Source organism: Halichoerus grypus, chromosome 4, assembly GCF_964656455.1.
Source record: "Halichoerus grypus chromosome 4, mHalGry1.hap1.1, whole genome shotgun sequence".
In the NCBI taxonomy this organism is placed as follows: domain Eukaryota; kingdom Metazoa; phylum Chordata; class Mammalia; order Carnivora; family Phocidae; genus Halichoerus; species Halichoerus grypus.
Genome location: NC_135715.1, coordinates 1,329,421 through 1,357,238, shown reverse-complemented (window position 1 = coordinate 1,357,238; position 27,818 = coordinate 1,329,421). Strand labels below are relative to the sequence as shown.

General features: G+C 50.8%; 1 non-coding gene across 2 annotated transcripts; it reads left to right on the top strand.

Annotated features, from left to right (window-relative positions):
• LOC118520193 (uncharacterized) lies at positions 1–27,671 on the top strand. 2 transcript variants are annotated; one of them, XR_013446691.1, is made up of 7 exons: positions 1–155; positions 3,621–3,680; positions 7,890–7,991; positions 8,876–8,983; positions 11,505–11,576; positions 25,323–25,403; positions 27,520–27,671. It is a non-coding gene; the product is annotated as an uncharacterized LOC118520193 (transcript). The 2 variants fall into 2 exon arrangements; XR_013446693.1 differs by having other exon boundaries at positions 27,517–27,671.
• Positions 27,672–27,818: the final 147 nt, after the last annotated feature.

Below are 27,818 nucleotides of genomic sequence, written 5' to 3'. Positions count from 1 at the left end.
CTGGAGACCAAAGCAGGAGAAGCTGAGGGCCTTAGGGGAAGGTCTTCCTCCTTCGGCTGGCGAGAACATGGCAGGGAACAGAGGAGTGACCCTGTTTGTCCTGCTGCTATCTTGCTGGCATGAAGCCAAGCTCCAACCGATCAATATGACTTCAGGTACGGTCACAAGTGGATTATCGAGGCGGTAGAAACGCTCACCTCCCCGGGGCTGAATCCAGCCACCACGGCTTCTCCCTCGGGTCCTTCCCTACCTTACCCAAATCATCGTTTATTTCTGGGGGAGAATGGAGTGCGCTGAACCGTTTTCTATCTTTGAAGCCTTTTTTTTTTTTTTTAAGATTTTATTTATTTATTTGACAGAGAGAGAGACAGCGAGAGAGGGAACACAAGCAGGGGGAGTGGGAGAGGGAGAAGCAGGCTTCCCGCCGAGCAGGGAGCCCGATGTGGGGCTCGATCCCAGGACCCTGAGATCATGACCTGAGCCGAAGGCAGACGCTTAACGACTGAGCCACCCGGGTGCCCCTCTTTGAAGCCTTTTTAAGCCCAAACTCCATAGGACGCAATCGCTTTTATTATGGAAAATGTGTCACTCGCCCAGAGTCGAGGAATATAGCGTAAAGAACTCGCACCCTGGGTGTCAGCTGCACACCGGCTGGGGTCCCGCACCTTGCGCGACACGTGTTCTCATTGCTCCTGGGAGTGCGGTAGCCGCGTCCAACGGGCCCCGTCATTCCACGCACACCTCTTCTTGCTAAGGGAAGCCGGTTTTCTGCCACAGGCAGCGTCCTTAACACGCGGGCACGGGCCGGATTCAGTCCCCCGCGGTCCCAGAGGCCCTCGCTGGGGACAGTTCCAGTCACCCCCGGCGGGCCCCCGCGCACCCCTGGCTCCGGTCCTCGTCCTGGCCCCTTCGGCGCGGAGGATGAGAGCGGCCCAGGGAGGCGGGGACTCGCAGGCCGTGAGGGCACAGGGTGGCAGGAAGGGGGTGCTCCGTGACCCCCCACTTCCCGCCAGGAAGCTCCGTGCTCAGGCCACCTGCCCCCCTCGTCCACCTTCCTCAGAGGTCCCCAAAGACGGAAGGAAACGGGCCGGGACGGTGCCCCAGCCCCAGCTCCCCAGGGTGGACGCGCGGGCCCTGGAGGGTCCCCCAGGGGGTTGGTGCGGCTCTCCTGGGAGCAGGCCCACGGCCTCGGCCCCGAGCCCCGCACGGCGCTCCCCCTCCCGGCCTCGCCGTGCCCGCGCTGACCCGAGGGGGAGGCCAGCTGGCCGGGGCGGGGGTGAGAAGGCAGGCGGTCAGGGAAGACGCGAACGTCCCCAGCTTCCTTGTCTCAAGGAAACGGAGCTCCCAGGCGCCTACAGAGGACAGTGTCCTTTGTGCGGCTGTGGGAGCCGAAGGGTCTGTGACACGTGGGGGCCGAGTGTCGCCCATGGCACCGCGCGTCCCTCCAGCCCCTTCCTGCTCACGACTGTCGCGAGCCTGCGTCCCCGGGGCCGGCCCCCAGCGCGGATGGACGGAGGCTCCTGCGGCCGCCGCACCAGCCTGCCCCTCCCAGACCGGCTCTCCTGTCCAGACGGGGAGCCCTGGGTGACCGCCGGCCTCTGCCCCGGCTCAGAAGACCAGTTAAGGGCCGAAATCCTTTCCTGAAAGCGAACACTGGGGTTCCTATGGCCGCAGCCGGGGCGCAGGGGCCCCACACAGGCCAGCTGTGGCCACTCGCGCTGACCGAATGCGCAGGCAGAGACCGGGGTGGGGACGCAGGAAAGCTTATCTCAGTGAGGCCGCAGCCGGGAAGACGGCGGACTAGCACCTCCCAAGTGCCGCAACCACCCGCAGGCTTCTGTGAGGAAACGGGGGCCAGAGGCCGGCAGGTGCGGGCAGGTGGGCGGAAAGGTCAGGTCGGTCGGTGTCTCGGTCCGTCTGGGCGGGGTCTGGCCGGCCCCGGGCAGGCCTTACCCCGAGGGGCAATGCCGGTTCCCATCCGAGGATGTTGGCCCGTCTCTCGCCTGAGTGAAGAGATAAGCCGGAAAGAAGCACTTCATCAATTAGAAAGTTTGAGGTCAAAATGGAGGTAGTTGAAGTCCCCGTCATGCTTCCGGGGGCTCACCGCCTCCCCGGACAGCGCTGCCGTCGGCCACACGGGTGGGCCTGACCCTGAGGAGAGACGGGGGCGGCAGCCGTGGGCCCGGTTTGCCTCGTTTGCCCCAAATTAACCGGAGCACAACTGCAGAGGTCCGCAGGAGCCCTTCCCGGTGGCCAGGTTGGGCACTGTGCAAACACGGAGGAGGAGGGGCCGGGGGATCCTGGTAACTCCGGCGCCTGGCGGTTCGAAGCCCAGAGACTGTCAGTCGGGGGTGACAACAGGCGAAACACGTCCCGGCAACCGCAGTTGACGACGCACTTTAAAAACCGTGCGCGTATTATAAGACATAAATATTTTTCTGCACACGCTTACTGGCCGACTCGCACAATGCTTCCATTATAATTACGGGACAGACACAAAATGAAAAGAATATTTTTAACAAAGTGCCTGCAGACGCAGCTGTACCCATTCTTAATGACTCATTAATGCCTCATCCAAAGAGAACTGTACTTTTGTTTGCTTCGTTTACGGAAGGTCAGCACACTGGGAAGCGATTGTCATCTCAGCGCAGACCTTCTTACATAGATTTCCTGCATTGTTCCAGGCCCTCGGCGCGCAGATGAGTCCATTGGTATGCAGATTGTCCATCATTAAACCCATTTGAAAATCAGCGTCGTCATTGGTTTACTGTTGGGACCCGAGCGTCTACAGACGCCTGGCTCGCTCTGCAGCCCGTGGCCCTGCCCGCCGGTCCCGGGGCTGCCCTCTCCCCTCCGGGAGCCTGCGGCCGCCTGGGGGCTGGACGAGAGGCTGACCTGGACCTCGAGTCGAGGACAGGGACCAGGACCGCCCCGCTCTGAGCCAGGAGAGTGGCAGGGAGCCCCTGGCTGGTGCTGCCGCCGGGGGAACCCGCATCAGTCACCGCACACAGCCGGGGCCCCAGCGCGGCGGGTTCGGGCCAGCGAGGCCGGGAAGGCTGCAGCTCAGGCGTCCAGGGACCCCACGGAAGTCTGCCGTCTGGCCCGGCCCACTCCCCCGTGAGACCCCGCATCTTACCTGTAGACAGACCGCCTGGAATGGCTGTGCTGACGAGGGGGAGAGAGCCGGTGGCCGGTGTGTCTGGGACCCCCTCCCCACCGGGGAACCCCAGGGGGAACAGCAGTCCACACTCCCGTTCCCCAGATCCTATCCCTAAGCCTCCAGTGTGCTTTTTACACAAGGACATGCGTGTCCCTCTTGGCTGTCTGTCCTCGGAGCTCTGCAAGGGCGTCTTCCTTGGAGCCAGGACGTCTGTTCCCCTGTGAGGGACGGCCCCAGGGAGCGCTGCCCAAGAGGGCAGGAGTCCGATCGCAGGGCGCGTCACTCCAAACACAGCCACTCTGCTCGCCACTTTGCAGATGAGAGCCCGGTCCTGGAAACCCCGGGCAGGGCTCTTCCCCTGCAGCAGGCTGGTGGGCGCCCCAAAACGGAGACTATTTAGGAGAAGTCAGCACAAATTCAATGAACTGTTAAACTATTAGGGTATTTATTTCCCCCGTAGGTCCAACCACTGAAATGCCACCCAGTTCAAAAAGTCAGGAGGATATGCCTGGAGTATTTGGTAAGGAACCTCCTCATATCAGCATCCGGTCTGTATCTGGAAGGGTGGGTGCTTGTCAGCGGGTGTTTCCCAGATAACCTGGTGCTCCTTGCACAAGGTGGAGGGGTGCAATTCAGTTTGAGGCTAGAATCACATTCCCCGTGGCCCTTAGCTTTAATGCTTACACCCGAAGAGTCAAACTCCCAAGAAGTTAAGAAAGAAGTAGAATTTTAGGCCTTTGGACCGAAGAAGGGCCTTGGGACATCCCTTCTGAAAGTTAGGTCGTGAGCCAGCAGGGCTGAGTCACCGGGAGCTCGTTAGCAATGCCCAGAGTCGGAATCGAGCCCTGCCCGAAGTCCTGCTGTGCTGGGAACCTGGGAGCTCACAGGGCTGTTCAAGAGAAATACAAGGCAAGCCACAGATATTTTAAATTTTCTAGTAGCTGTATCTTTTTAGAAGAAAGAAACAGGTGAAACTAATTTAACCACATTTTATTTGATGTTACCATTTCAATGTGTAACCAACATAAAAACACTCATGAGATATTTTCAGCGTTTTATCACACTGAGTCTTCAAAATCTGGTGTGCACTTTGCAACCAGAGGACATCTCCATTGGACCAGATACGATCCACGTGTGTCCACGTGGCCGGAGCTACAGAGCCCGCCGTTCTGGTCCAACGCTCATCTTATATTTCGTACAAGTGAAGCCTAGAGAAGCCCTCTGAGCTGAGAGAGGGGGCTCGGGGCTGGGAATTGGGGGTTCCCTTCTCTCTGAGAAGGAGCCTGGGAGCATGACGCTGGGCTGCCCTCCAGGCCTAGAAACTCAGACAGCAGAGTTCTGAGGACGACGCATGCCTGCCGGGTGACATGGACCCTTCCTAGGAGCGCCTTTGCCAGGACCCTGGGCTTCACCCCATTTCCAAGTCCAGTGTAGCAGAGGCTCAGGAAATCCCCTTTGACTGCCAGAGAGATGGTAGACAGACAGACAGACAGACAGGTAGATTGGCAGATTACATGAGCGAGTGAATGAATGAATGAATGTTCTAGTTCACTGTGGGGCGGCCACCGGCCGCTCATCTAAGCAATCCTGTCTCAGAATCAGAAGACGCGGTTCTGTTGCCCGCAGGTTCCTTCCTGTCCCGGCAGCAGAGCCCGTCTGTGAGATGAAATGGTAACATCAGCTCTGTGTGGTTCAGGGCGTGGAGAGAACTCGGGTACACGGAGGACTCCGCCCCGCGCAGGGGTGCGTTAGACTCCCTTCAAACGCTACGTTCGGGTTAGGGAGACTGAGCTCCGGGCCGGCCTGGAAGGGCAACCGCGAGTCCCGGGAACCGGCCCGGCAGGAACGAAGCACCCCCAGGTCAGGAGAGGTGGTGGCCGATACTCCTAAGTTTCCTGGCGGGTCTGACAGTCTCGGTACCCGCAGGATTAGTCACCAGCACCCACTCCATCCCATGGGCCGGCCACCCAAGGTCCCGACTACCTGGGAAAAAGAAAGGATAGAGTCACTGGGATTTCTGATGACATCGTGGGGCTCATCAACTAAAGCCCAGAAGGGGAACCGAGGCTCCTGCCCCCCCAGCCCCCACCACACACACACACACACACACATGCACGCACACACCTCTCCCAGGCGGAGAGCGGGAAGCCGTGAGAGGGAGACATCCGTGTCTCTGGAGACGCGAGGTCCATGAGGTGAGAACAGCAGAGGCTGTGGACTCAGAGCTCCCCGCAGCAGGCCGTCGGCCAGGCCACCGTCACGTGCGTGTGGCAGAGACCCGGGCAGGTGGGGCGGGGAGACCTCAGGGTGGCACAGGGACGGCTGGTGAGGGGTGCTGACATGGGCGCCGGCCGGGGACGGCTCAGGGGCCGGGACACCGGGGCAGCTAACCAGAAGCGGGTCCCGTGGGATGGGTCAGCGAAGCACCCTGGGCTTTCCCTGGTTGGTCCCAGGACTCAGGACATCAGGGGCAGGTGGCCCCGGGGGGTGGGGGTGCCTGGTTTCCAGGATTGCTGCTGGAACCAGCTACCTGCAGGAGGGACTTCTCGACGGCAGCCCGGCTGTCTGGGCTGCGGCTGACACAGTGGCTGGTTTTGTTTTTATGTAGGTCTGGTCATTGCCCATTTGTATACTCAATATCTCATTTTCCAGAAAAGAAAATGTAACCGTAAGAAATTAGGCATGATCTGGAGACAGTTTTCTCACTTGCACAACTGTCGGGCTCCCTGAAGGTTTTTGCGACAATCAGATGCACAGTGCTTCTGGAGGCTGTTGAAAGGTTAGGTTTTGGCTTGCTCCCCTCCTGCTCTGGAAGTGGAGCAAAGTCCGCTGGCTGTGGGCTCCCCTTGGCCCTGAGGATGGACACTGTCCACGGGAGCTTGTCCTGTGGCAGCAGGGCTGTCACCGCCTGCTGTGAGGACCTCCCGGGACGTCCACAGCTGGTAGTACTTAGTGGCCCCAGGAGGCCACCGCAGCCTCCTTCCCGAGGTGGACTGGTTCCAGGAGCACCCACTTCTCTGTGCCCTTCAGTCGGGCTCCTGTCCCCTGCCGTGCCTGCCCGCCTTGGGGCCCCCTTGTCCTCAGCCCCTGGTGGGTGCTCCATAAGGTGCAGTACACGGTCACACGTGGAGAGTCCTGCCCCTCACACATGGCCGGTTTGCTCAGGACAGAGACTAGAGGCCAGGGCTGGGCCGTCCTTGCCTCCGGGCACCTGGACAGTTTCTGGTACACAGTAAGTGCTCAACAAATGTTTGTTATTCACATGAATAACTTCTCTGTGACCCAAAATCTAACTAGACACCATGATTTTTAGGGACTTAACACTGTAAGTCTTCTGCATTAGAACTGGCCCAGAAGAGCGGCCGAGGTCTTCCCGAGGTGGAAGCAGGGGCAGCCAGAGCAGGGCAGCAGCGAAGAATGCCCTGGCCACGTGTGCAGAGCCAGAGCGCGGGGGCTCCACCACCGAGGGGCTGCGCTGCTGTGTTACCAGCCGCTCAGTGACGTCCAGCCACGTCCCTAAGGCCACCCCGGCCGTCCCTTGAGCTCATGCCTGTGGTCATGGGTGGTGTCCGAAGCTCCAGAATGGTGGCCACTCCCAGGGCGGGAAGAAGGAAGGGTGCAGGTTGAAGCACCCGCTGTCTTTGCCAGGAGAAGCGAAGTTCTTCTCGGAGCCCTTTGCATGCCCTGCTCCGCTGGGATGCACACATGGCCCCGGGGCAAAGTTCAGGTTCTGTGGGGAGGAAGGAGGACAGCGAGGCTGTTGAGGAGGAAAGCCGCAGAGCCGCACAGAGCATTTCCCCGGGCATGTCGGCTAAATCTTGGTTTCCAGTGGCACTTGAGGTCTTCTCCCCCTGAACTCATGTATCTCCCATGACCCAGAGCCAGGGTGGACAGCCGTGTGCTTTGCCCAGGACCTCAGCGCTCTCTGGATGTGGCACTTGCCTGCTGAACCAGGAAAGTCTGGGCAAACAAGGACAGGTGGTCACCCTGCTGGAGGGGCTCCAGTCCTAGTGCGTGGACCAGCCAGTCAGGGTGCCCGCTGGGCTGCAGAGATGGGGCAACTTGCCGCTGCCCCCTTTTCCTTTGCATTTAGCCTCCATCATGGTCCCCAACTGTGCTAAGTGCTGTCCCTGTACACTGCTTTATGTGAACTTCCTAACAAGCCCAAGGAGATAAACACAGACCCATTTTGCAGATGAGAAAACTGAGGCTCCAGGAGGAAGCTGCCTGGATCACGGTCCAGTGAGAGCAAAACCAGAACGTGGGTCCCCTCTGTCGGACACGAAGTCTGGTGCTCTTATGTTAAAAGCTTCCTGGGAGAGGTCAGGAAGACGCAGAGGGAGAAAGCAATGCTGCATCGTGCAGAAATCAGGAAGGACACCGTGGTCACACGGGGACGGCCTGGGGAAAGTCTCAGAGGGGACGGAATGACGGGGGGCAGTGAGAAGTGTGACTGCACCTGGGGCCAGGCTTCTAGCATCGTGTCTTTGGGGGACAGTGCTTATTCGTCCAGGGTATCTGGATGGTCTCAGGTTTCAGAAACTGTTGAGGGAGGCAGAGGTCTCCCACCCAGACAAGGTTCTTTAGGAAGCCAAATCCCATCTGCATGGTGCTCCTCGAGTCCCTGTTTCTAGTCCCTGCTTCACAGACTGCCTCATGTCCGCGTAGAGCAGAAGGGTATGGGTCCTGCACCACTGGCTTTAAGATGTCCTTGTGTGCTTTTCCCAAGATGAAATGCTAGTCCGAGAGATGTTGGATCCAAATAAATCATCAATGGCTGGAAAACAAAGGACAGCATCAACAGTAGCAACAAAATTATTCACGGAAAAAAGCAAGTATACATTTTTAAACCTATAATTGCATATATTCCTGGGTCTGTGGTGGGGAAGACACAATCCCATCTTTCTGCTTTCTTTAAGGCCAGCTACTTCTGGGGCAAAAGCAAATGAAACGTGAAAGAAACAGTTGTCCCAAACCATTTCTAGAACCTTCCCGAGACCGAGGAGGTCAAGCCCGGGTGGGCAGAGACGAGTTCCCTCTATTTTGGGGTGGTCTCTGGGGTGCACATGCAAGCAAGGTCTTGTGCTCAGGCTGCAAATGGGGTTTAGCCACCGCAGGAAAACAGGGCACATGGAAATAGGAACTTTCAACTACCAGGACACTGACGCGTACCTAAGCCTTTGGAGAGAGTGGGCGGCGACCATGACCCCATTCCACGGGGGCTAAAACTAGGGTCTGAAGCACTTACCCAAGGCCAGCTGGCTGGTAGTGAGCAAAGATAAAGAACGTGCTTTTCCAAAGTGCAGCTTCATGGTGTTCAGAATGCACATAGACCCATAAACTAGCTCGTGGAGAACCAAGGCCGAGTGTCTGGGTGACACCTGCTAAGGGGAGAGCTGGGTATCCGAAATCTACACGCAGTGCATGAACTACATTCAGCAGCAAGAAAGTTCAGCCTTGTCTCGAAATTGTGCATCCAGATGTAAATTCCAGTTCCTAGGATTAGCATCATCCAACATCTGCCGAGGCCCACACGGCTGGGTGCAGGGCGGTCAGATGACGCCTGACTCTCCTACATATTAACTTGCCAAAGCACGTTTTCAGTAGAACTTGGACACTCCATTAGCACTCCGTAAAATACAGTGTGGACCAAAATGTCCGTATGTGTGTAATCAAACAATTGTTCCCTTATTTTTTCCATGTTCTTCATCAAAGATTCCATCCTGAATGAGAATTTTCAAGTTGGTGCTCCTCAGAATTATCATGGACTCCCAGATAATTCACAGTTCTCTCTTGGCAATGAGGACAAAATTTTCAATAATGGTAAATGCAACCCACTAATCCCCTACCTGCGTGGAGAACCCAGAGGGGAGGACGGAGGAGCCAGGCAGGGGCAGATGGGGACAGCCCCGTCATGGAGGATGAAAAGTGTGGCTGGACAGGGAGGCAGCCCCACCCAACGTGGGCAGATTTCCAGCTCTGTCGAGGAACCGCCAGCCTCCCACCCCTGCCCATGACTGACCCCGGGAAAGCACGGCCTGGAGGAGGAAGGCAGGAACGTCCCTGCAGGCAGGGGGCCGCCCAGAGGAAGGGCCTCCACACTGCCTGCCCCTCCCAAATCCAGCTAGGTCAGTGCCCCTCCCGGGGGCGGGTGGGGAGAGCCAGCGCCCCCCGCCAGCCAGGGAGGCCCCCAGGAGTGGGGGGAAGCGTCCCTCCAACAGCCGAAGTGGCTGACATGGATTCCAGTCGGCCAAGGCTCCGAGCGGTGCCAGGGGGTGACAGATCTTTCCTTTACCCTGAAGACTGCACAGAAGAAAGGTCACCTGTGCAGCTCAGGGGACACCTGCCCTGCGAGGTGTGGTGCTGGGCCCTGAGGCAGGACCTTGTCAAATGGCAACTTTCTGCTTCTCTCACTCCCTCTGTTTATGTATTGGGATTTTTGCCCTGAGGAAGAGCTTGTCCCATATTTACTCATTCTTTCCTTTGTTCCTGCCTCATTGGCTCACCGCAGATTTGCCTTGGGGGCTCCATCCATTTGGTTCTTGTGTCTGTTGATGCGCCCTCCTCTTGAACACTTCCCTGATTTCTGGCTCTGTGAGGCGTTCTAGGCTTCTAGCCCTTTCCCTGCCCCAGCCCTGGAGTCTGATTTCTTTTCCCAGAGGACAGAACTTAGAAACGAGGACAGAACTTAGAAACGAGGACATGGGTGCTGGGCGGACTTGAGGAGAATGCCAATCCTTCCAGCCTCGCTCCGCAGGCAGGGCTGGAAAATGTGTGACCACACACGGAGACACACGCACACGCAGACACACGCGCATGTGCACACAGAGAGGCACAGACACACGTGTGTGCACACATGGACACACACAGAGACGCACAGACACGTGCACATGCAGACAGAGAGGCACACACATGGGGACACACAGACACACACCCGTGTGCACACACAGATGCACACAGAGAGACAGACACACACAGATACACACATAGAAACAGACACACACACTTGTGCACACACAGATGCACAGTCACACACATGTGTACACGCAGATTCACAGAGAGGTGCACACAGAGACACACGTGTGCACACATGGATGCACACAGGCACACACATGTAGACGCACACAGAGGCACGCACACACAGGCACACAGAGGCACGCACACAGAGGCACGCACACATAGACACACAGGCATATGCACACAGAGACACACCAACACACGTGTACACACGCAGATGCACAAAAAGACACACAGACACACAGGCGTGTGCACACACAGAGGCACACAGGCGTGCGCACAGAGACGCGCACACACATACAGAATTAGATCGAACTGTCGCCCGCCCTCTTTCTCTACATAAAACCACGACTTCAAGCTGATAATCTGATTCCACCCAATATCACAGGATTCCTCCAGGCCTCCTTCCTGCTCCTTTGCAACTCTTTGTTAAAAATATGGCTCCCATTTTCCACAATAATTTAAGCACTTGCTTAGTCCTAGAGGTTTAGAATTTGCTACCCTGCACCCCTGGAAAAATCAGATCTGCCAACAGGAGAATGGTGTTTGTGAGGAGCTCTTTGTCTCCAAAAATATGTAGTTTGCAAAGTCACCTAGAGTGGGTCTTTCCTCCTGCCCATTCTCTGCACGTCTTTCTTAGCTCGTTGCTACTATGGGCATATTTTTTTGGTCTCCTCGTGCTGTTGATTTTAGATATTTATATTTGAATATGTGAGCATTACCGTGGTTTTAAAAGTCATCACAATAGAAAAAGGTACATACCGGAAACTACTAGCAGCCCACCATGATGTGCATCCCCAGGGCACCAACCCCAAGAGTCCTGTGTTCCCTTTGGCACAAATGAGGAGATGAGCATACACTCATATCTCCGTCCCTCGTTAGATGAAGGTGCTCACCGTAAATTCCCAGCTTCTGCCCTGTTCCCTGCCCACTCTGTGCTGAGAGTCGCTCCAGCCTGTCACAGAGAAGGAACCGTGGCTCCTGCCCACGTGTGGTCTTTCTACTTGCTTCTGTTTACATTGTTTCTGCAGTTACACACGATGTCACAAGGAACAGCCCGGTGTGCATGTGTTTGCCTATTGTTGGACACGTAAATTCTCATAACTGGGAGGCTGGGTCAGCAAACGAGTAAATACATATTCTTAATAGTCAGATGACATCTGACGCGATGCTTGCATGATAACTTTCCAGACCACATTTTTAGATTAAACTTGAAAATGATATTGGCATTTCAACTTAAAGTTTTAAAATAAAGTATGGGACAAAACCTTCTTAAGTGTGTAATCAAAACAATGTCCACCTGTTTTTTCCATGTTCGTCATCAAAGAACCCAGCACTGATGAGAGTTACCAAATCGGCGGTCCTGAGGGTTATGGTGAATCACAGATCTCTCCTGGCGGTAAGCACAGACTTTTCAAGGGCAGTAACGGCTACTTGGTAACCACCTTGCCTACGTGCCGGGGAGACCCGGGGCGGGCCAGTCATCTGTCTCGCTGGTTATGAATGAGAACGGCTCTACCACCATGTGCTTTACCTGTTTTATTTGTGGGTGTGAGTGCTATTGATTTCTGTAGGTTAATTTCTTGTTCTACTGTCTTACTAAATTATTTTATTGCCTCAGTTCAGTTTATCATTGATTCTTTCAGGTTTTCCAAATATACTGCATTATCATGTACAAATAGAATTTTCTTCTTCTTTACCAATGTTTTTGCATCTCATTGGTTTATCTAATTGCATTGGCTCATATTTCGAGAATAATGGTCAAAGGTAGCAGAGTTAGTGGGTTTCTGTGCCTTGTTCACCATCTTAGCTAAAATACCCCTAGTGTTTAGCCAATAAATAAGATTCTGGCTTTAGGACAAAGGCATATGTATTTTAACAACTGAAGAAAGTATCCATCAATTTTTTTACATTTTGTCATAGTCTTTTTCATTCTTTGGCAATACTAAATTTTTTTTCTTTAGGCCTAGTAATGTGAATGGTGTATGAATGGATTTTCCAATATTGAACCAACCTTGCATTCCTAGAATAAATCTTACTTGGTCGTGTTGATTATTTTGGATTCTGCTCCTCAATGTTTTATTTAGTATTTTTGAACCCAAATACAGTTCATAGGTGTATATTAGTCTGTAGTCTTTCTGTACTATCTTTATCAGGTTGAAATGTCAATGCTATACCTAATTCACAATAAAGAATTTAAGGGTTTTTCCTTCCTGTTTGAATCTCTTAGAAGATTTAGAGCACTGAAACCATCTGGTCTTTTCAGATCTGTTAGAAATGCCCTGTGAAACCATCTCCTTCTGCTGTTTTTTCTCAGGTAGTTCCTTAGTAACTTTTTCTGTTTCTTCCAGGAAAAGCAATTCATTTAGTCTCTCTTAATCAAATGGAGTCAATTTTAGCAAACTCCATTTCCCTAGAGAACGACCCATTCCTTCTGTGTTCTCAAATGTATTTGCATGGAGGTCCCTAAATTAACTCATTATTTTAAAGATATCATTTGTCCCCACTGCTATTTCCCCCTTGTCATTTCTTATTTTATAAATATATGCTTTTTCTTTTTCTTTCTAATCAGGTAAACTAGTAGCTTGTCTATTAATTTTTCCCAAAAGCTAGGGTATTGACGTATTAACTAACTTCACTGTATTTCCATTCTGCATTTTATTAATTTCTACCTTTGTCATTAATATTTCCTTTTTTATGCTTTTTTTATAGTGCACTTTGTTGCCTGTCTTCCAGTTTTAGAGCTGAGTAATTCATTTATCTCATTTTACTAATAAGTGGTTGGTGCTCTGCTCCTTTAAACATAACCCATAGATTCTCATACATAGTGTCTTAATTATCATTATTTTCCAGAAATTCTATACATTTTAGTTTGCACTTCCTTTTTACCCAAAAGTTGTCTAATAAAACGTTTTCCAATTTTTAGGTGGTAGGACCTTTTCTCTTTGTTAATAATTTCTAGTTTTTATTATACTATGATCAGAAAGTGTTTTTAATAGTTCCACTTTGTGGCTGACTTATGTTTTCTCTGCCACCTGATATATTATCAATTTTTGTGAATATTACACAAGCACTTGAGAAGGTGTGTCCTCTGCTGTTAGGATGGGAAGGGTGCTTGGTGCGTATTTATCATGTCTGCTTATCGACAATGTTGTTGAGCCCCCTCTCTGCTTCCCTATTATTTTCTCCCCTGATTCTTTTACTAGGATGGTGTGCAAATTCCCCCACTATAAATGTGTTTTTGTGTGTGTATCCTTGCATTTCTTGTAGTATTTGCTTTACAAGCATGATTCTTGTGACGTTTTGTGTGTGGATTATCATGAGCATTATCTCTTCATTGTGAACTCTAGCTTTCAGTATTAAAAAGAGCCCTTCTTTGTCACGTTTAATGCTTTGGGGCTTAGATTTTACTTTCTCTGATATAAGGATCATCACGATCTGCTTTCTTATTATTTCAATTTACCTGCTGTATTTTTGTCCATTTCTTCATTTTTAAATAACTAAGCTGTATCCCTGTATGTATACAATATATACTTGGATCTTGTGTCAGCCCTTTAATTAAAAGGAAACTGCATCGTGAAGTACAAAGCCTCCCTCTGGGGGAAGGGTCAAGAAAACTGAGTCTGAGCCTGCATCACTTCTTTGCTTCTCTCACTTCCTGCTACAGCCTGAGTTAGACCTTCTAATATTTTAGAAAAAGCTAAACAGAAGGGTTAAGGCAGCTCCCACTTCAACTTGGCTCCTAAAAACTGAGGGGACGATGTAAGGTGGAGCTGGGATCATTGGTTTCCTGGGGAAATCGAGGCTGGTTTGCTTCCATGCCCCCACCCACTGGTCACAGGAGCCCTTTGTGGCCCCTCCCCCGTGGACTGTGGCCTCCCGAGGGGGATGTCGTGTCCTCCTTGTCACCCCGCACTTTGTACGGAGCAGGTGTCTGTGGGTTCTGGATGAATTAACGAAGCGTCACAGCTGAAGGGGACCCCGAAACCTTGGGGTTCGTTTGAGCACAAGACCAGCAAAGATGCTGCTGGGGAATATGTGAAGAAAATGTTGATTCATTAACACTGAAAAAAGGCAAAATTCCATAATGTTCTCACAACTTCACAAGGAACTGAAAGGCAGTTGCATAGTCACTGCCCGCTGCACGAGGCGCTGCTTCTGGGCCCACAGACGAAGCGCCGAGGACCTGGCCCCGCGGTGCTCACGGACTCGGCGGGCAAACAGGCCCAGAAGACGGCGGCCCGGAGGAAGCCAGCTGGAAAAGCAGGTGGGAAAAAGAGAAGCTTGGGAGCCTGGGTGGCTCAGTCGGTTAAGCGACTGCCTTCGGCTCAGGTCATGGTCCCAGGGTCCTGGGATCGAGTCCCACATCGGGCTCCCTGCTCTGCGGGGAGCCTGCTTCTCCCTCTCCCACTCCCCCTGCTGTGTTCCCTCTCTCGCTGTGTCTCTCTCTGTCAAATAAATAAATAAAATCTTTAAAAAAAAAAAAAAAGAAAAGAAAAAGAGAAGCTTGTGGAAGGCAAACCACAAAGACAAGCCTGGCAGAGAGGAAAGACGAGACAAGGCAATGGGAACATCTGGAGAGAAACCACCGCCTTCGTGGGCGCCGGCACCACGTTTCCAAAGGAAGAGGTTCCCTCAAGCGGGCGGTTTTCAAACTGAGACCATGAGTGGGCCATGAAATCAGCTTTCGGGGTTGGCACCAACACTTAAAACACAAGAAGGGAATGAAAGCAGAGCGCACGTGCTGATGGCACTTGTGTTTCCCGAGACAGAAAGACCTAGGTCATGACAGCTCCGTCCCCGCCACCGGGGGCTCCTCGCCGCGCCGCAGGGCAAGCGGGCTCCAGGTGCGTTATCCATCTGGGCACCTGGGCTCGATTCTTACGTCGGTCGGTACGAGGGACCGCAGGAACGGATTGTCTCTCCGTCCTGGGGGCAGGAGTCCCGGATGAAGGTCAGCAGCTGGTTCCCTTGGAGGCCGTGAGGCGTGTCTCCCATGCTCTCCCAGCTCCTGGTAGTTTCCCCGAGGTCTTTGGGGTTCCTTGGCTTGTAGAAGCCTCTCCCTGACCTCTGCCATGTTATCACACGGCCTCCTCCTTGTGCGTGTGTCTCTGTGTCCATAATGACACCAGTCATATGGGATTAGGGCCACCCTATTTCCAAAGGACACCAACACATGGCCTCTAGGGTGACCCATGACACCACCGGGCAGCAGATACCTTCAAGCCAGCGCCTGGGAAACAGGCCACGGGGTTTCCCCACTGAATGTGGACTGCATTAAAAAAGCAGTAAATACTTTGTCATTTTAATTTAATTAAGAAATAGTGCGAGGCTCAGAGAAGCCCTGTCTTCTTTGCTGCACTGTTTCCCATCATGGTCGCCTGGGCCCTGTTACCCGGCGCTGGCCAGGGATGGGAGGGGAATGTGGGTCCCACGGGGGCGGGGCGGGGCAGGTGGCCAAGAGGTTGCTTCTGAGTGACCAGTGTCTGGGCCCCTTAGAATCTCAAACCCCCCGTGGGAGCTCTTCTGTGAGAGGCTGTGGTCTGGCAGGGAAGTGACCTTCCAGAGTCTTCCCACTCCTGAGCCAAGACTGACGGGCCTTCAGTTTTGTCCAGCTGCTGTAATACCAAGAGCATTCCATGTCTCATTCGTGGGCTGAACCTGTTTTTGCCCTGAGCTTCATTGTTGTGGAAGGGAAATCGGGAGGAAATTCAGCCAGCACCATGTTGCCCGTAACCATGATGACATTACCTCCAGGGGCCCTTCAGCCCCTCATTGCAGGAGAAAGGGCCCCGCCAGCCAGTGGTCCCCACGGCTGCCCACAGGCCGCGTGTGGGTGTAGGCATGGAGGAGGGCGGGGGCAGGTGACTTGTGGCCGGGCCTGACACTGTCGCATGTGGATCTTAAGCTCCCGGACGGGGGTGGCAGCCCAGACCGCCAGCATGGGAAGCCGCTCTCACTGCCTTCCCCGATCTGGAGAAGCGGATTTTGCAGCCAGTGAGAGAGCAGCCGTCCCCCAGAGGACGACTCCTCCACAGAACTCAGGCACTCTGCCTGCAGCCCTGCAATGCCATCCCCTCCCCCCGAGGCCCAGAGCACCGCGGGGGGACCCAGGACAGGCAGGCTCCGGAAGGTGCCGTGCGGGCCCACGGTAATGCGTACAGCGGGCATTCAGCGGAGTCACTGCTGAACCCAGCATCCACCGGGTCTATTTTCTCCCCAGAAGCCACGCGAACGTAGCCCCCTCCACAGAATGAGCAGACAGTGGGAAGATGCCCAGTGCGGCGGTCACTGGACGATGATGATGTAGGGGCGGACGCACAGACCCGTGTGTGGACACACGCCTCATCTGAGGGAAAGAGAGCTTCCGGTCTAAGATGATCTTCTGGCCTGAGAAGCTGTTTCTTCAAGTCAGGAACTTCTACTCTTCCTTGGGAGGACCTGGAGGAACCCACCGGGATGCTGCACGCGTTCTAATGGAGGCTTTCTTGTCTACTCCCCTCGTGCTTACCCACACTCCTCTGTGTGCGTCCGTGGAATGGGGCAGACCGTGGCCCCACTGGGGGTTGTGACATTCACCGGACCGTGAGCCCCTCCAGGAAGCCTCGTGCGCGGTGCCCCTGGGCCCCCGTATCTGGCTCCCAGTCGCCACTGACTCATGTTTGCAGAGTCGGCGAGTGAGCAGATGAACAGTGCACGTAGTTGTCAACAGAGCGTCGTCATGAAGGTGACTGTTCCTCGGTGACCGTGATGAGCATTGTGGTAACGGTGATGCTGCTGCCCTGGGAGGGCTCGCGGTGTGCCTGGCACTGTCACCTCTGAAGCTCTCCCTCGGCCCTCACAGCAACCCTGCATCAGGCCCATTTCCCAGATGGGGCCTGTGAGGCCAGCAGACCGAGGCTCTCGCCCTAGTGGGCCCCGGGGCCTGCTCCAGACGCCGGGTGGGAGTCACACCCGTTCCAAGGACACCTAGAGAACCCTGTGCCAGCCGGTTTCCCACAGCCGCCCAGAACAGTCAAGACCAGCTCTGCTGACTAGCTCTTGGTTTTTCTGGCTCTGTGGGCGGCCCAGCACCCCTACCTCCACCCTTCCTGTCTTTCGCTTGGCAGATCCCACCTGCTCTGTTAATGTGCTGGAAACGTTGCCAGGGAGAACAATGAGGTGGTGATTTACCTTTCAGGTGTTCACTGCAGGAAATGATTTCCATCTAAGAAGCCAGCAGGGAGCACTTCCTGCCTCCCTGTGGGGCCTCAGGGGTGGGGACCAGGAGCCCTGGAGCCCCGCAGAGCTTGGTGCCCCCAGCAGGCATGACCCTCCCCAGCCTTTGTGGGCAGATTTATCTAGAACTTTCTCCTGCCCACAGAAATAAAATCATCTCCCCTCAAGAGTTCTTGGGCAGTCAGTCTTCCTGATGTTCTCTTCCCTTCAGCCCTGACTTAAGTACAAAGTGGAGTTTTGCTTGTCCGTTGTCCAAAACCCCCAGAGTTTGCAGTGATTTCGTCTAAACTACATTAGAAGTCAACCCATATTATTTGTAGACAAATGGTCACCTTGGAAAACAGTCATCATCTTTGTCTCTGGCCAGCAGTGGTTTGGGGGACGTGGGGGCTTCCAAATTGGAAGGAACGAGTAGTTTATAACACCTCCCTGAGGACTAACAGATTAGGCTGAGCCATTAGAAATGACGGTGCAGGTCACAGATGGTCCAACGCCGGTCCCTGCTACCTTGTCAGGGGCGCCCGCGGCTCAGCGCAGCTGGGGCGCCCCTCGGGCTTCCCTCCTCTCTGTGCTCGGCCCCCGACACCCAGGCTCCGCCGGGAGCAGACACGCATCCTGCTCCTGTTGCCGCAGGTGGGCGTCTCCCCCCGGACGGGCTTCCCTGAGCTCCAGCCTCCGCCCCAAATGGACACACGGACAGGCTCACAGACGGTGGGTCTCTTGCACCTTTGTTCCACACGCCGAGCCACCCCAAGTGTTTTGGACCCGTTGTTCAGGGGTAGACCGAGGTCCACCATTGCCTTCCCCAAAGACATAAACCTATAGTGAACACAGCACCGTCCTCCTGAGCCACGCCTCGGGATTGTGAGGCGAAGAGGGTTTAAAGTAGGCTCCAAGGAATGAATCTCTAATGTGAAATTCTGGCCACACAGCAGGGCACCTCTCGGAAACTCACTGGCTCTCCTGCCTGGGCTGGAATAGTTCTCCTGGGCTACTAAGTGGCAGGATGCCACTGATCATATAATAGGACCTTTCCCTGATGCATGATCATTTTCGGCTTGATCTTAACCCCGGTTCTTACTGGTATTTGTCATCTTCCGATGGGAATCTAGCTAACCCTCCTGACGTCTTTCTGGGCTAAAGGGGGGTGCGAATGGACAAGTTTCTGTGAGGCATGGGAACGTGAGACACAGTGCAGGCAGAGGGTAGGAGCCCGTCAGACCCTGGCTCCCCCTCTTCTTGGCTAAGTTAAGTGACCTCCCCTCTCTGAACCTACAGTTCATCATCTGTAAGCGAGGGTCAGAGTGCCTAAAGCAGTGGGGTTGCTGGGACGAGTAAATTAGATGACAAAGGTAGGAACGTGGGGCAGATCCTGATTTGTAAGACGTGTCAGGCATTCTTACTAGACATCCTGTGTTTTGGTAGGATACAGTGCGCCATAGTGAAATTCATCCTCATTACAAACTCACATAACCTTCGCCACAAACATGACACAGAAGAGGTGCATCACCCAAAAATTCCATGCTCTCTGTACTCCGCTCCTTCCACCACCTCCAGCCCTAGCAAATACTCACTTGTGTCCTGTTTCTATCATTTTCCCTGTTCCAGAACGTCATATACCACGTATGCCGTGTAGACTTTTGAGTCTGGTTTCCTCAACTCGCACAACACATTTGAGACTCATGCACATTTGCCCATCGCTGTCCCTTTCTTTCCATGGCTGAGCAGTGTTCCCTGGTGGCCGCCGCTGGCTTACACATCATGCACCAGCCGAATGACATCTGGCTTGTTTCCAGGTTTGGGAATTACAAATAAAGCCCCTGGGAACATTTGCATACAAGGTTTTGGGTGAATGAAGTGTTCCTTTCATTTAGGTAAGCAGCTAAAGGCGTGGCCGCTGTGTTTTACTTTGTAAGGAACTGTTGGCAGAGTGAGAGCTGCCCTGGGTCCTCCTCAACACTTACTGTCGTGTTAATCTGCATTTCCCCAATGACTAATACTGTTGAGCATATTTTCATGTGTTTATTTGCCATCCAAATATCTTTTTTGGTCAAGTGTCTTTTCACATATTTTGCCCATTTTCATGAGTGTTTTCTTACTGTTGAGTTTTGAGAGGTATTTATATATTGTGAGATGTGTGACTGGAAAGATCGTCCGCCAGTCTGTGGCTCATTTCATAGCAGTGTCTTTCAAAGATCAGGAGTTCTTAATATTAGTCAAACTCAGTGGATCAATTTTCATTTTTGGTATCAAATATAAGAAATCTTTGCCTAATTCAAAGTCACAAACATTTTCTATGTTCTTTTCTAGAAATTCTGAAGTTGTAGATTTTACATTTAGGGCTATAATCCATTTTGAGTTAATTTGTATATACGGTGTATGGTCAGGATTATTTTGTTTTGGTTTGATTTCTTGCATAATTGAAGTCCAGTTGTCCCAACACCATTTGTTGAAAAAAAAACTCATCTTTCCCTGTTGAATTGCCTTTGCACATGTATTGACAATCAGTTGATCTTATACATGTGGGCCTATTTCTGGGATCTATTTCGTTCCATTGACCTAGGATCTATTCTTCTTCAGATAGCACATTGTCTTGGTCACTTTATGTTGATACCAAAATTTGAAATCAAGTAGTGTGAATCCTCCCACTTTGTTCTGATTTTCAAAATCAATTAGGTTATTCTGGTCTCTTTGTCTTTTAAAAACAGCTTGTTAATTCCTGCAGAAAATTTTGTTGGGACTTCGGTTGGGATTGCTACAAATCTATAGATCGGTTTGGTGGCACTGACTTCTTAACAGTGTTCAGTATTCAGTATTCAACTCATGAATGACGCCATTCAGGGGCGCCTGGGTAGCTCAGTCCGTTAAGTGTCTGACTTCAGCTCAGGTCATGATCTCGCAGTCCTAGGATTGAGTTCCGTGGCAGGCTCCCCACTCAGCAGGGAGTCTGCTTGTCCCTCTCCTTCTGTCCCTCCTCCCATTAGTGCTCGCTCTCCGTCTCTCAAATAAATATGAATGACGCCATTTATTTAGGTCCCTTTCAATTTCTCTCACCAGTGTTTTGTAGGGTTCAGCATGAAGACCTTGTATATATTTTATTAGATTTATACACAAATATTTCATAGTCTTGGCATTATCATAAATGATCCTGCTTTTTTTAAATTTTGACTTCCAATTGTTCATTTCTAGTGTATATAAATGTGATTGTTTTGTACAAGACTCTGCACCCTACCACCTTGCTCCACTCACTCTTCCGTTCTGGAAGCTTTCCTGTAGATTCTTGGGGATTTACTACATAGTGAAGCATATCATCTGTGAATAGATATTTTTTTTCCTTTCCAATACTTACACCTTCTATTCATTTTTTCTTGCCTTACTCCACTAGCTCCAGTACAATGTTGAAGGTTAAATACAAATGGTAAGAACGGACATTCTTTCAAACTTAGGTGTATCCATTGTGGGCATAGAGAACTTTTTTGTAAAGTCAGATAATAAATATTTTAGTCCTTAAGGGCAATATGGTTCCCTGTTGCAACTGCTTACCTCTGCCATTGTAGCACAGAAGTAACCAAAGACAATACATAAAAGAATGGGTATGGCTATTCTAATAAAACTTTATTTACTGAAACCAGTGCTGATCCATATTTGGCCTATAAGCCATAGCTTGCCAACCCCTGATCTTTTGAAATGATCAGTTGGTTTTTCTTTATTCTGTTCATATGGTGAATTACATGTCTTGATTTTTGAGTGTTGAACCAGACCTGTATTTTCAAGATAAACCCATGATACAGTTTCCTTTTTATATATTTTGGATTCAATTTGCAAAAATTTAGTTAAGAATTTTTGCATCTATATTCATGAGTGATGTTGGCCTATAGTTTTTTTTCTTCTCTGATGCTCTTGTCTAGTTTTGGTTTCAAGGTAATGGCTTCACAGAAGGAGTTGGGAAGTGTCCCCTTTTCTTCAATTTTCTAGATGTGTCTGTATGAAATGGATATTACCTCTACATAAAATGTCTGATAGAATTTACCAATGAAGACATTAGGGCTTATATTTTCTTTGTGGAAAGATTTTAAGTACAAATTTTATTTCTTCTGTAGATAAAGGGCTATTTAGTGTCTCTATATCTTCCTTAGTGAGCTTTGGTAGTTCGTGTCTTTAGAGGAATTTGCTCATTTCATCTAAAGAGTAAAAGTTGTTCATAATAGTTTCTTATTACACTTTTTAATGTTTGCAGGAACTATAGTGATGTCAACTCTCTCATTCTTGATACCAGTAATTTGTGCCCTTTTTAAAATCCCTAGTGGTCTAATTAGTAGTTTATCAATTTTATTGAACTGCACAGAGAACCAGGCTTTTGGTTTCATTTTTCTGTATTATTTTTCTATTTTCCATCATAGTCATTTCCTCTCTTAATTTTATTATTTTCTTCCCTCTGTTTATTTTGAGGGTTTTTTTCCTCTCCTTTTTTAAATGACTTGTTAACAGGAATACTTAGGTCATAGATTTGAGACTTTTCCTCTTTTTTATTATGAACGTTCGGTTCCTCTTAGCTGTACTTTAATCTCATCCTACAAATTTCAATATGCTATGTTTTTATTTTCATTCAGTTCAAAATGCTTTATAACTCTACTTTTAAATTTGTGCTTTGATCCATAGGCCATTTAGATATGTGCTATTTCATTTTCTAATATTTGGAGACTTTTCCAATACCACTATGTTATTGATTTATGATTCAATTCCATTTTGGTCAGAAAACACACATTATATGACTTGGATGTTTTTAACGTATTTTTAAAAACTTGCCATATGGCCCCGAATATATCGTACTTTAGCAAGTATTCCATGTGCACTTGAAAAGAATGTGTATATGTTGTTGATTTGTGGAGTGTTTTATAAATGTCAATTAGATCAAGTAGGTGAACCACCATGTTCAAGCATTCTATATCTTTATTGAATTTCTGTCTCCTTGTTGACTCAACTATTAAGAAAGCAGAATTGAAACCTCAGATGATAACTGTGGATTTGCTCACCATATCTTTTGGTTTTACCACTGTTCATTTCATGTACTTTGAAGCTCTTTCATTGCATTTCATCTGCATGCATAAAAAAATGGAATTGTTATATCTTCTTGATGAATTACTGCTTTAATATTAAGAAATGACCCTCTTTATTCCTAGTGATATTCTTTGCTCCTAAAGACAGTTCATCTAAAATTTCAATAGCCACTCTAGCTTTCTTTTGATTAGCATTTGCCTGGGTGATCTTTTCCATCACTTTATTTTCAACCTATTTGTGCTTTATATTTAAAGTAGGATTTTGTAGGCAGTGTACAAGTAAGTCTTGCTTTTTTATGTAATCTGAGAATTTATGCTTCTTGAACTATGGGATATGGTGCTATGATAAACTTTAATAGCCCTGCCTTCTAATTCTATTATCTATGTCATTTCTGGGTCACTTTTGATTGATTAATTCTTCTCGTTATAGGTTGTTTTTTTATAGATCATACTTTATTGCTTATTTTCATGCCTGCTCATTTTTGTTTGGATGCCAGATATTATAAATTTCACTTTGTTGAGTGTTGCATATTGTTGTATTTTAAAAAATACAAAAGCTTTGATCTTGAACCCAGTTAAATAACTTTGAAAGAGTTGATCCTTTTGAGGTTCTCATTTAAGCTTTGTTAGTTAAGACCAAGCAGTACTTATTCTCAGGCGACTATTCTCCAATACTGAGGCAATAAAACTCTGTACCCTCCCCAATGCCTTGTGTCTAATGAGGCTTTTTATGTGTACCAGTGGGGACGCCGTCTGTTTCTGGCCTGTGTGAGCTCTGGAAATTGTTCTGTCATCCTTCCTACGGCTTCTCACTGACCTGTACTCAGCTGGAGACTCAGGACAACCCTCTGCAGGTCTCCCAGTTCTCTGACCTCTCTAGCTGTTTTGGCCTCTCCCACTTCCATCTCCTCCTGGTGAGACCACAGGGCTCTGCCTATGTCCTCACTTGTTATGCTGACAAAACTCTCCAGGCAGGAATGGGAGCAGTCATGAGGAACCCCTTGTCAATTGCCCTTCTCAGGGATCATGTCCCTTGCTGCCGTTGTCTGATGTATGGGCAATCATTGTTTCATATCGTTTTTCCTAGTTTTTAAATTAAATTGGGAGGATAAACCTGGTCCTCACTACTCCATCTTTTCCATGCATGGAAGTTCAGATAGTGGACTTTCACCCATGTGGTTCCACATGGGAACCCATGTGGGAATCCTATAGCTATGAAAAGCCCTGCATTTCAACTCTGACAGAAGCTTCAGGACGGCCTGAAAGGATTCTTTCCCAGCCGGACCTCACACCATCTTGGTGACCTCAGGCAAAGCTGCTTTGCCTAACTGGGATCTCATCTATAAATGGAAAGTAAACATTTCCCACAAGCCTCATCAGGTGCATTGATGTTCAAATGGAACCACACCTACATAGGACCATGTAAATGTTACCATGATATGTGGAATCCTAAAGGCTATAGATTATACTCCATAAATAAGCAAAATTAAGATGCAAAATTTTTATACTTATTGATGAATTATGTTTCCATAAGTCAGTCAGCCTGAATTGTCTGCCAAAATTTCCTGAGCTATTTCCTCTAAAAAAAATGTAAATGTGGCTTGAAACGTTCAGTGAGAGGGTGATGTTGGCAACAATCTTTGCGGTATAGATTATCACTGGAAGACACAGAAACAGATGGCAATCATGGCCTCCAGGAGAAAGCTGGAAATGAGGGGTCAAGTATTGGAAATGGCCTTACTTTCCACAGACCTTTTTTTTCAAATTTTAAAATTCTACCATGAGCTTATAATACTTTTTACAAATATGAATTTGTTGCCTTAAAATAACTTGGGGGAGTAATATTTTAAAAGCCTAAAGCAGCTTGAAGGCTCTGCAGAGAGCTTCCCTCTCTTGTTGCCAGAATAACCAATGGCCTGTGTGATTTCCAGAATGTCTGAAAAGTCTTCATGACCCAAAGCACCACTCCCGACATCCAGAGTGTGCCTGAACTTCAGGTTCTATTGCCATCTAAGTGTCCCATGGGACACATGTAATTTTATGCCATAATCATTAATTTCCTATTGGCATTAGCTTCAACAAAAGATTCACTCACTCACTCAAAAAATACCTACGGAGCACCTGCTAGATGCTTATAGGTAAATAAGGGGTTGTTCTTTTCTAAACACCCGCAGAGCAATGGGAGATGCAGACCAGCCAGCAACAACTTCGGATTCATATGTTGGACAAATATAAATGTGCTAAAGTTAAAGTTTTTCTTAAGAGTTCCTGACTGTGTTCAAATGGAGTTTTGGGAGAACTTCAGGGGGGTGGGTCTCCTTGATACACTTTGAAAGTAGGGAAGGTTGGGAAGGAGAAGGGTAAGAAGACCCTGTGGGCCACAGTTAAGGCTGCATCCCGAGGAAGGGAGCCTCACAGGCTGGGTGCTGCTCTGCATGGGCCCTCTCCCACCCCGACTCTGTGCTGCCGGTCCACCCTGGACCCACCCCATGAACCCACAATCTGCCCCTCTCCCCAGTGGCAAGACCAGTCCCACACAATATTGTTAAAAAGGCCTGGACAGGGCAAGGGTAGGAGTTCACGCTTTTGAGGAGTGAAATGTCTTACAAAATATGTGTCCAGATGCAAGGACAGCATCCAAGTGACCAGGAGCATCACCCACAGGGGGAACCAGGCAAACACATCCTCAGAGGGTAAGGAGAAAATGGAGAAAGTATGACGAAAGCAAGTCTCCACCGAGTGCCTGAGCATAAACCATACACTCTTGGTTCTGGGCCCCTGAAGGCCTCTGAAGTTGAAAAGGAAAGATGTTTGGGGTCATGCCTTCATGATTGACCAAATCTTGATCATTGTACTTATTTTTTCCACAGAAAAGAAGAACTCACAAAATGAGCAATATAAAAAACTATCAATTCTGGACAAAATCCTTCAAAACATTGGAAAAACTTCAGGTAAACTGGAATAATAGATAAGTGGCTCCTTATGCTGGGTCGTCCCCCGCTGTGAAGAGACGTAAACCATCTGCTCCAGGGAACCGCTCTCTGGAGGGGCAGGTGACTCAGTCCCTGGGCAGACCGGCAGGGAGCCCCCGACGGGTGTCCTGTGTTGTCAGTGCAGGACTCCTGGCCCCCCAAGTCCAAATCCGAGGAGTCATGGGCCACGTCCTGGGCGTGTGGGGCTGCCATCATACACCCTGTGGCCAGGCCCAGGAAAGTCCCCAAACCTCACTGCGGGTAGCCTCTCACCTGGGGCTGAGCCCCACACCAGTGGGCATCCCTGACCTCCATCCCCCGACCCCCTTCCCTTTCAGACAACTTCCTAGTTGCTGAAGTTGGTCCACAAATTTCCCCCTAGTGGCTTCTGTTCAGGACCCATGCTTCTCCCTGGAACTTTCCAGAACACCTCTGAACCTCTTCTCCAGGCCAGTCCTCTCCTGTCTTCCCAGCCACTCCCACGTAGACTCTGTAGTCACATAGGTGGTTCAAATCAACACCTCCAGCCTTCTACCTACCCCACACCCATGATGCACCCTAAGACCGGCTGGTTTTGGGGATGCATCACACCCTAATTTCAAGCTAGTGTTCATGAAGACTTGCAAGGATTTGTAAATGTGACCGCTAAGCCACATGCGTTGGCTCCTTGTAGATCCAAGTGCAGGACCAAACATTTAAACCTGGCCAGCTTCGTCCACCTTCACCTAGTGTTTACTGAGCACCTCCCATGGGCCGGGCACCATTCAGAGTTCTCGGGAGTTCACACTGCAGACACAGACAGCCCCCCCTCACCGAGCCCACATTCCAGGGGACTGTTAGGTCATCTCTCTGCTCCAGCCTGTTGGGACCCGTCTGGGTCTCTCCTCTTTTGTCGCCTGTTCCTCCAAGCCCCGATCATGCTCAATGCGGCCAGCCTGCCATCTTGCCCTTTGTGTAAATGCCAGCCAGGATGGAGTCCCAGACACATCACTAGAGACCTCCCGGTTGTGAGAGTTGTCACCAAGCACAGCCAGGAGCCACTTGGATGCTGCGGGGCCGGAGCCAGCCCTGGGGCCTTGAAATCCCAGCCCCCCCTCCCCGCTCTGCACCTCCCCCCAGCAGGACTCCCCCCAGTGTAATCGGAGGTAGAAAGGGAGGTTAGTGGTTGCTCCATTCACGGCAAATTCACCGACTGGTACTGACATCCAGCCAACTTCTGCTGCTTTAGACAGATTTCATGAGAGACTTCGCCAAACTCCCGGTTCCCTGGGACTGGAGAGTTCTGTCGTGAGAACAATAAAGTCTCCAATGACTCAAATGTCTAAGGCAGGGCCTTTCCACCTGATGAAGCCCCTGCAGGCTGGCCCTGTGCCTGGATGTCTGGGGGATGAGCAGCGGACACTCCTCGAGGTCCAGGGCTGGGGCCCCAGCCGTGGGTGGACAGGAAGGACCAAGGTCCTTGCCCTCCGGGGGCCTGATGTCACAGGAGTGGGTCCACAGCGGGCTGCCCCCGAGGGGAGGAGGCCCCCCCCAGCCCAGCCAGCAGAGCTCAGAGGAGCCCCCACTGGGTTTGTGGGCAGAAAGCAGTGGGAGGGAGGCATTAAAGGGTGCCGTCTGGCCCCCCACCCTGTCCTCCTCTCTCTGTGACTCCCTCTGTGTGGGTCACGGCCTCATGCTCCCCAAGATCCTGCCAGTTCTCTCCCCAACCTGGCTCACTGCCAACCTCACCTGAGCCCACACCTTCCCCTTCTCCCTCCGGCAAGGAACACTGCCCCGTCAGCCCTGATCTCTCTGGCTTCCATCTTGTCCCCTACCATCCTCTGCGCATCTGCAGGGTGATGTCCATCGTGCAAGCTCATCCCCACCCGCACCTCACCCCCCCCACCCCCCCGCCCAGGACCTTCTCCTCCCGCGGCTCTGTCCAGCCCCCACAGCCCCTGAGACTGCAGCCCACAGACCGGGGACGCTGGAGGCTGGCTTCACGCTTCTCTAGTTCCTGCAGCTGCAGGACTCCCCGGGAGGGTCCGAAAGGCAGGCTCATGGGAACAAGCAGAGTGCATCGAATTTCTCAAGGAAATCTTCTCTCTCCAAGCAGGGAACTCTCTCCAGTAAGTGGAAGAGGACGGGGAGGCTCTGAAGAGGTGCAGAGGGCAGTCAGCATGGCCATCTGCTCCAAAGGAGCCCCCCTCTATAGGAAATCCAGACTTCGTGAGACCCCACAGCCCCTCAGGAATAAAGAGCATATATGTACACATGTTGTTAACCATGCTGCACAAGGAAGCGTGTTTTATTCGTGCAATTCCAGGTAGAGCTCAGCTATTTAAATGTTAAGCTAGAGGGTATGTGGGTTTCTTTTTGTCTTTGTCTTTTTTTTTTTTTTTCTAAAGAAACAAA